The following is a 9,673-nucleotide window of genomic DNA, read 5'->3' on the forward strand; positions in this document are numbered from 1 at the left end:
TTTACAGGGATAAAAACCATTTACACAAACATTACAGTATAAATGTCCATAATTAAAATAGACAGTAGGCATGGACATTTTATCCAACAATGGCTAACAATGCCATCAATGCAGACCACGTTTGTTAGGAAGCAATCCCCATTGAGTTCAAATGGACTTAACTCCCAGGTAAGTGCACATAAAGAAAGAAAAGAAAAGAAAAGAAAGAAAGAAAGAAAGAACTGGAGAGGGGGAGCATCTCAAAATGACCTTCAAGATTAAAATCAACTGTAAGGGAAGCTTGCCCTCTTGAGGCTCCATTTCACAGCAATAAAAAGTTGGTGCTTTGTTGCACACATTTGTAAGTACAGTTGTACCTTGGAAGTTGAACACAATCCGTTCCAGAAGTTCGACTTCCAAAACGTTCAACTTCCAATGCACAGCTTCCGATTGGCCACAGGAGCATCCTGCAGCCAACCGGAAACCGTGCTGGACATTCGGCTAACAAAAATCATTTGAAAACCGGAACAATCACTTTCAGTTTTTGATCGTTTGGGAGCCAAAACATTTTGAGTTTACAAGTGCTCAGTTTCCGAGGTTCCACTGTACTGTAATACACCATTCATCCTGTAGTGAATCTTAATCGGCTACAAGTGATCGCCAAAGAAGAAAGAAGTTTTTGCAACACTTTATCTTCTATACAACCTGTTAGAACATGTACCTTATAACTTCAAGTTCGATCCATTTTGCTGTAGGGTTCTATCCTGCGTCTCTTTCCTTTTTTTATAATAAATTTTTATTAATTTCCACATAAAATACATAACACATCACATTTCAACTTTAACAAATTTTTCATTTTGGACTTCCTTCAACCTCTCCGATAATCATCCGAATTTAATTTTTAAATACACATTTCTTTAATTCGCTATTGCCTTTTAATATACCTTTTAATCCTGTTTTTCTTTTTTGCAATATTTCTTCGACTTTTACAGAGCTTCTTTAAATGCCACTAACGTTATTTCTCTGTCACTTATACCTTCCCAATAATCCACCAGCTTTCCCCAGTCCTCGATAAACTTTTGATCTCGTAGATATCTGACCTTTCCTGTCAGTTTATCCAGTTCTGCATAATCCATCAGCTTCATTCTCCACTCCTCTAGTGTTGGTACTTGTTCCTGTTTCCAATTCTGGGCCAGCAATATTCTCGCCGCTGTTACTGCATATTGAAATAGTTTACAGTCCTTTCTATTTATTTCGTTTCCTGTAATTCCTAAAAGAAAAGCCTCTGGTTTCTTAACAAATGTATATTTCAACATTTTCTTCAATACATTATAGATCAGTTCCCAGAAGCTCTTCACTTTTTTACATTCCCACCACATATGATAGAAAGTACCATCCTTTTCTTTACATTTCCAACATTTCTTACATGTTTTATACATTTTTGCAAGTTTCACCGGTGTAATGTACCATCTATACATAATTTTCATAATGTTTTCTTTTAACGCTGTACATGCAGTACATATTTTCATTCCATAGTTTACTCCAATCATCCATTTGTATATTATATCCAAAGTCCCTGGCCCATTTTATCACCTGCGTCTCTTTCCCTGTGTGTATATATTGACATCTGAATGAGTACAATTACTGTTTGGAGCAAGCTCAGGATCATGATTCCATTTGGGCACAGGCTATCTACCGTTAGAGAACTATAGGGAGTAGAATGGTTGCAGCTAAACCCTGGGTTTTTGGCTTGTGCTGCTGTAAAAGCCAATCCCAGTTAGAGGTGAATGCCTTTCTGGGTCTGTACCCACCCCTCTTCCCAGTGCCCTGCAAATAAAATAAGGCTGCTTTTCTGGTGAACATTCAATGTTTTCTAGATCAGTTTGCAGGGCTCGGGTAAACCATGGATATGAGATCGTTTCCTAGCTTAAGAGTAGCTGACTCACAGGAGTATTCTTGTAAGTCATTTGTATGTCAAGGAACAAGGGTACTGATCAAGCCTTCAGAATAATTCATTGGAATTAGTCACATGAACAAACACAACGTAGTGCAAATTTGAAGGTCCCAGGGTTGGCACACAGTGCCTTGTACGAGAGTATCTGCCACTGTGTGGTGTTATCCTAGAAATTTCCATATAGGTATACTTGGAATTTTTTAAAAATAACTGCTCCTTTATCACCTGTGTGCTTCTTACACTTGAGATGTGCTTTTTAATTTATAGCACAGAACTATCCCTTGCTGTCAGGAATTCAGAAGCTCCTTGAAACTCTTGCTCAATTTTGAATCTGTCTGAGCTGATTTCATTTAATATTATTGCACTATTCTAAGACATGGGCAGTTCGCCCTATGCAATGGGTATCTTTGTGGTTTTCCTTTCTCCTTTGTTTCCTTCCATCACCAAGGTGTGAGAATGCTGAGCTGAGAAAGAATTATGTAGCCTTGCTTGTTGCAAGTAGAAATCAGACTTTGAGGCCAATGGATGTGGTTTGGCAAGGAGTTCAGATAAGAAAATGTGCCAAGACTTGGCCCTTGGGCTGGATGGGAGCCGTGCATAATTTGCAGGGCAGATTGAGCGATCCAAAGAATGGAGTATAAGGAAAATAGCCAGCGATAGTATTCTACAAATGCTTGTGTAAGCAATAGTAGAACACTTCATGCAATGTTGGAGTAGGCAAGCTCTGGCAGCTCTCATGCTTCCCTTTGCACATGCTTTTCAGAAATGCAATAATATATTTTGGATTTAGGCTGTACACACACTATATATTTAAAGTGCGTTCTTTGCCTCTAAAAATTCTGATCATTGTTTGCAGGGAGATTGCAATTCTGTGAGGTGTAAACTACAATGCCCAGAATTCATTGAGGGAAATGTGTGTGTACACAGCTTTAGTTTCCCTTTTGTCATACAACACTTAATTTTTTTTAAATTTTTTTTTAAATTTAAAAACCTAAGTCCCTCTGTGATTCAAAGACATTGACATATAGAAAAGCTCCTCTGGATCCAACCCAGAGTGCTTTAAATCCAGTATATAAATCCTGCCAATAAACAGAAGTGACTAACTGGTGTTTCTCTTCAGAAATACTTCTTTCTCCAATTATACCTTAGTTAGGATTTTGAAACAGGAGAGGGTGGACTTACAATGCAAAGGTGGGAAAATTTTCTTAGGGTTTTAAGTTTACGGCTGACAGGACAGGAGAGGGGAAAGAAACAACAAAGGGGGATGTTTGAAGAACTAAGACTCATTTTGTAAGATAACAGTTTTGAATTCTACTTGGAGGTCCAGCAAACCATAATTTGCTTTGTGGGTTTTAAAAAAATATGTCCTATTCATGTCCCATCATCTCTGTAGTCACATACAGTATATGGGTTCTTGGCTTGCACCCCAGTGTAGATGCTGTTTATTGGCACATCATATTGCAAAAGCAATGAATGCCCATTAAGATGAATGATAGAAACATAGAATTTTAGAGTTGGAAGGGACCCTGAGGATCATCTAGTCCAGCCCCCTGCAAGGCAGGAATATGCAGCTGCCCCATATAGAGATTGAACTTTCAACCTTTGCATTATCAGCACCATGTTGTAACTAATGAGATGCATCTTCAGTTGCTGTGCATTCAGTGAGGCTTCTGATTCAACTCTCAAGTCCTTCACCATTCAAGGTGGTGTTGCCCTTTCTACTTTAAAGAAACTTTTGCACGAGGGAGAAACTGGGTTCAGAAGTCCGCGCAAGGACATGCAATTCTCCATGCACAGCCCCCTTCTTACTAAACTCCTAGTCAAGGAAGCGAGAGAACATGTAACCGTACATCAGCCATCTGCAAACCTTCTCTGGCAGCATGTGAGTCCATCCTGGTGGGGGGGCAGGTCTTTTTAAATAGAGATTTGTTGCATATAACAGGGGTTCCTGCATCTATCCCTGTCCTTTCCTCTGGTTTGGTACCTAATATGGTAAGCCAGGATGCCCACTTTACAAACAGAATTATGTTGATGTATCAGCCTCACTTTCATTTAAAAATATTTTTTATTGTTTTCTGTTGCAAACACCAACAAACAGAACATTTGTGTTCTCGCATTCACAATATCAAATCAAGACCACCTTGCATTAAGGTTTTCTCCTTGTCTATGAATGTCTTGTTTTTTACACAGAGCTTGTGAAAAATCTGCTGCAGCTCCCCTCACTGCTGCTTGTGTGTAACAGTCAGCATTTTCTTTTCTGGGTGTTATCCTGCTTGCTCAGCGGTTCTCTTCTGTCTCGTGTCTTACTAACGTACATTTCATTCCTAAGTAAAAACTTGTGCCTGAGTTTGCTTATTTCCTCCTTCCTCCCAATCCATTTTCCTTTGCCATCTAACATTGAAACCCTGAGGGTAGCCTCTTTTTAAAAAAATATATCTGTAAGCCATTTTGTGAACCTTTTTTAGTGGGATACATCTTTAAATAAATAGATTTTTCTAAGGCTCGTATTAGCCCAGCTGGAAGAGAGCTGACCCACTTGCTAGTATGTGCACTTACATCAATTATGCTTGCTTTACTAGTAGTCCAGTCCTTTGACCACGGCGCATCATTTTTAAGAGAGATACTAGAGTTAAACCATACCTGGAAGTTTCATTTGCATACAGTAGAGGCCGGCCCACTGGAGGCAAGTGGGGCACTGCCCCACCAACCTCAGTCTGGATTCAGCCAGCCTGCCATCTTACTTACAACCAATAGGGGGGAGGATCTGCTTGTCATTGGCTCTGCTCCACCCACTGTTGGTCTTCCAACTTTCTGCCCTAACAGTGCCATTGGGCACACCAGCCCACAACTGCATGCATAATTTGGAAGCTCTTCTCCGTAATCCCAGATATTCTGGATTTATCCTTGTTCTTTGTAAAACAGCCCTTTGTCTACACGCTCAGAGGCACCGAGAGGTTCTGTTTCCCACCTCCTTGCCCACTCTTCACAAACTGTGAAATGGTTTCAGATAATCGAAAGCTGCACTGAAAATAAACTAGCATTAGTCTATCGGTCTCATTTTACAACCTGCTGGGCATTTCTTCCATGTACCAAAGGGATGGGGAAATGTAGCCAACTCAAATTAAACCGGCTGAACAATGATAATTTAAGAACTCTGTTCAAAAATAGAGAGCTGCCTCAGTCTGAAGGATGTCATTGTAATTAGAGAACAACACACTCTAACTCTGTTACAGTGGTACACTGCAGCAAAAAGACAAGAGTAACAAAATCTACCTGAAATTCTGCACCAAGAAAGTTTCATTCAAAAACCAAAACAAATTATGCATATTTCTCATACAGAATCACAGAATGGGAAGGGACCACAAACGCCTTCTAGTCTAGCCTTAATTTACATCATTTGTTTATAAAGTATTTCTGTACCACCATATAATAAAATATCAGGGTGGTTGGTGTTCAACGATAAAGTGTAAAGCACCATAAAAAATAATGCAATGTAGCTTTTTTCATTCAGATAGCTGCACTATCTGGTCCAATTGGACCCTGGAAGTTAGAAATCCTTCTGAGTCTCTAATTATAGCATTTTCACCAGGAATTCTTCATAAAGCCCGCCTGCTGAGCCTCTTGAGTTTTGTACCCAATGCTGCATTCCGCATTTCTTATGACTGCATGGAACTGCAGAATATACACAGACCTAAGCTGAGGAATTAACTAAGGTTGTGTATGCACTGCTATTTACTCTGGTTCTAGTGTGCTCCCACTGAAGGGGTCTGAAGCCATGTGGCAGAGTTGGGTACTATGAGGCTCTGAGAGAGGCAACCCCCCCCCCAGCCCTTGTGTTGCCTTCCCAATGGCAGGGAAGGAGATAGAAGGGTTCTGGTAGTGTGCTAGAGCCCTCCCACCCCATTCCCAAAGCTGGAAAAGCACTAACTAGGCTTTGGAAAGGAGGCAGAAGACCTCTAGGACCCTGTCAGAGCCCTTACACCTCTTTCCCAAAGTTCTGCACTTCCTGGGCTTTGAGATGGTGCTGCCTCAGCTCAGTGCAGGTGCACCAGTCTCCCAGCCCTATATCCACCTCTGGGTTAGCCACAATGCATAGTTTCTTGAGACACACTGCTGTTTGATATGTCCCTCCTCAAACCAGCTTCCATCTGATTTGAAAATGTCAGCCACGTTCACTGCAGTTTGGCTGAGGTGTGTACATTTGAGGTAGCCACTGCACATGTGCAGATCACAGCTGCATGAACAGAAGTTGCTTTGGGGGTGGGTTCAGGTGTGGGGAAAGCAAATAGGTAAAATGCACCAGGCGAAAACATTCCCAACCCCTCTCTGGTGTGTACAGCAACATGCAAATGCCACTCGAAACTTGAGTGGAGGGAAATGACCTTGCTGTGTTTCAAACCGCTAATGTGCACATAGCCTAACAAGTAAAGAAGAAGGAGACATCTCTGATGCTACCAGGCTGAATGCAGTTTAAAATACAGAATTTTAGAGGAAGGAAATTTTTCCGTCCTTACAAGGTGAGAGCAAAAAAAAGCATGTCCTAACAATGCCTATGTGATTGGCATTGGACCCCACCGTGCATCAAATAGAGATCAAACCCGGACAGGCAATGAGGGTGTGTACAACATCTAACAACTCACTCTCTATATATACATATATCACAAAACTGCACGGCCTGCTTGGACAAGTAATGGAATGTGGTTAAGCAAGGGGGGGAGTCTTACATCCTCATCACAAACAATGGCGTAAGCTATATTCACAAAGTCTCAGGGATGCCACTCCTGCAACCACAATCCATGTTTCATTTAACAAATATGATGGACATGTACTGCAGCTGGTGAGGGGTCCAATGGTTGTGTTTTACAGGCCTTTAACAGCCACCTTACACAGAAATTAAAATGGTCAGTTGCTCAAGACGACAACAGCATATTCAGGACAGCAGACAGAAGAATAAATGGTGGAAGAACATCAATTTAGAAAAAGAGTTAAAACAACAGGAATGTATGCAGGGAAGTGGTTTATTAGGCCAAATGCATGTTGACAAAAGTCTTCAGGGGCACATTGTGAAACAAAATGGTAGACAGAAGAAGAATCAATATCCAGCTGAAAATGGGATACAGAAAGTACACTGGTACTTTCTCAAGATGTGTTGGGCATAGTAAACCACCTCCCTGTGTACCAGAGTCTCAACTCTCTTTTTTTTTTGTTCCCTTGCTGAATTTCTGTCATGCAACTTTTAAAGACCCAGGAACAAAAGGTGATAACCTTATTATCTCTATATAATCTAAATGAGCCTAGTAATGTAGGAGCTGCCTTATACTGACAGCACAGACAGTTATTGGTCCTTGCACCTCATTACTAGTTTCTCAGAAGTCAAGGTTTGACCCAAGACATTTTACTGCCCAAGGGAAACTTTGCTGTGGGACTCCAACTCTCATCAGTCCAAGTCTGCCTGGTCAGGGATGATGAAACTTATATTCTAAAATATCTAGAGGGTCACAGGTTCCAATCCCAAGGCTGGAGTGTTAGATGAGAGAGAAGAGTAATTCTCAGCATAAAATCCCCACTCAGCCATGAAGCTCTCTGGGTATCCTTTGAAAAAGAAAACTCCCCCAGGACTTTATTATGAAGTTAAAATAACAGTTCAGTAAGAAAATGAAATGGTACTTCCCGCCTTTATTTTATCTCATATTTTTCTCTGCTTGTCCTTGTGCCAGTCACTGAGTGCTTTCAGATAACTTGCTTACTGCGCATTCATCCTTCTGTGCAGAGAGATTAGATGAAGTTGGCTGTTTAATGACCATTCATGCTGATTTGGTTGCGGGGTCAACAGATGATGTTGCATCAAAACAAGCGCTAATCCACATTTCCCAGTGCAATTTCCCATTGCTTTCATTGCAAAAAAAGTCCAATTTTGGTGGTGCAGGTTTGTTGTGCAAGACCTCCTCCAAACCCAATTTGTGTGTCCTGAATTTGCTGGTATCTGATTGAATTCCACCCAGAAACAGGGACAGTCTTGAAGCACCCACTGGACCTGCCGCAGACACAAGACTGCTGTTGTGAATATAAAATGGAGGGGGCAGAACCACAGCGCCATGCCTTGAGCAGGTTCTGTCCCCGCATGGGACTCCTGCATTGAACTAGATGATACTCAGTGTCCCTTCCAATTCTAAAATTCTTTGATTCTATGAGCAACTCACAGGGCTGGTTTAAGACCTTTAGAGGCCCATAGCACTTAAAAGATTTTGGTGCCCCCATGTAGATCTAAATTCAAATATAAACAATAATAAACTGTAAAATATTGTCTTCTGCAATCACTTTATAAAGTTCAGCACAACTGAATCTTGTTTTTGCATTTTTTGCTGCACTGAACCTATGACGCACATATTGTGGGAGCCTTTTTATGTGGAACCTGTTCAGCTGTACCTTATGGTCTGTGGAAATTTTACAGCAGAAATTTTCCCCTTCCCTTGATGCCCTAAACACGTGCTTCATTATTTTGCTTAATGCTGTGGTTCCCAACGTGGGGCATACGCACCATAGGGGAGCAATTTGATTTTTAAGGGAGGCAATTCAAGAATTGAGTTATTAAGTTAATGGCCTTTTAGGCTTCCTCCATGTGAATAATTCACTTTTAGAATAATAAAATTTACAGTATATGTCACGGCGGGGCGGGCATCAGGATTTTAGAGATGCTTAGGTGGGGCATGGCCACAAAAAGGTTGGGAACCACTGGCTTAATGGCTAACGCAGCCCTGGCACCTTGGAGGAAAGGCAGGATATAAATGTACTAAATGGGTAAAAAGGATAGATTAGTGAATTCTTTTGTGGGAGGCTTCATACAATGAGGCAGTGCCTGATTTCTGTGTAAGCTAAACAAGCTACAGCTTAGGGCCCCACTCTCTTGGGGGCCCCAAAAAAATTTAAAGGAAAAAAATGGATTTACATTTCCAAAATTTAAGAAAAGACAAATAAAATAAAACCTACATACAGCAACAGTGTTTTGTGTTGTGTAGGCTCTTATGGTGTAAGTAATGGGCCCTGCCTGCTCCCTAAAATATTCAACACAAAAAACAGCGACAATTTGTTATTGACAAAGGACAGCTGGACATACAAAGGGCCCTGTTACCTTCAGTAGCTTAAGGTAAAGGTAAAGGGACCCCTGACCATTAGGTCCAGTCGTGGATGACTCTGGGTTTGCGGCACTCATCTCACTTTACTGGCCGAGGGAGCCGGTGTACAGCTTCTGGGTCATGTGGCCAGCACGACTAAAACGCTTCTGGCAAACCAGAGCAGTGCATGTAAACACCGTTTACCTTCCCGCCGGAGCGGTACCTATTTATCTATTTGCACTTTGATGTGCTTTCGAACTGCTAGGTTGTCAGGAGCTGGGACCGAGCAACAGGAGCTCACCCAGTCGAGGGGATTCAAACTGCCGACCTTCTGATCAGCAAGTAGCTTAGGGCTACTGACCTTCTGATCAGTAGCTTAGGGCCTCATCAAACTTAAATCCGGCCCTGCAAGGAGGGGGGCATCACTCCCCTTTCCCCCCCTAAAATTCAATATGCACCGTGTACTGTAGTACCTTATCTGCCACATGGTGGGGAATACACCCTTTGGGTAGTGGTGAGGGCTCCCTACCCGGTTTGTCTTTCTCAAGGAGCGAAGCCAAGCCAGCCAAGAGGTTTCCCTGGCGCGGCCGCCCCACGACCTCCACCTGCTGCTGCTGCTGTTGCTACG

At 41.8% G+C, this 9,673-nt stretch overlaps 1 long non-coding RNA gene across 1 annotated transcript; it reads right to left on the reverse strand.

The window, feature by feature from the left end:
- Positions 1-686: 686 nt before the first annotated feature.
- Positions 687-9,617, reverse strand: LOC310849564. The gene is made up of 3 exons (XR_014566982.1): positions 9,519-9,617; positions 1,573-1,685; positions 687-743 (listed from the first exon to the last, which is right to left on the reverse strand). It is a non-coding gene; the product is annotated as an uncharacterized lncRNA (long non-coding RNA).
- Between the last annotated feature and the right edge of the window lie 56 nt (positions 9,618-9,673).

Source organism: Podarcis gaigeae, assembly GCF_964106915.1.
Source record: "Podarcis gaigeae genome assembly, chromosome: 7".
Lineage (NCBI taxonomy): Eukaryota > Metazoa > Chordata > Lepidosauria > Squamata > Lacertidae > Podarcis > Podarcis gaigeae.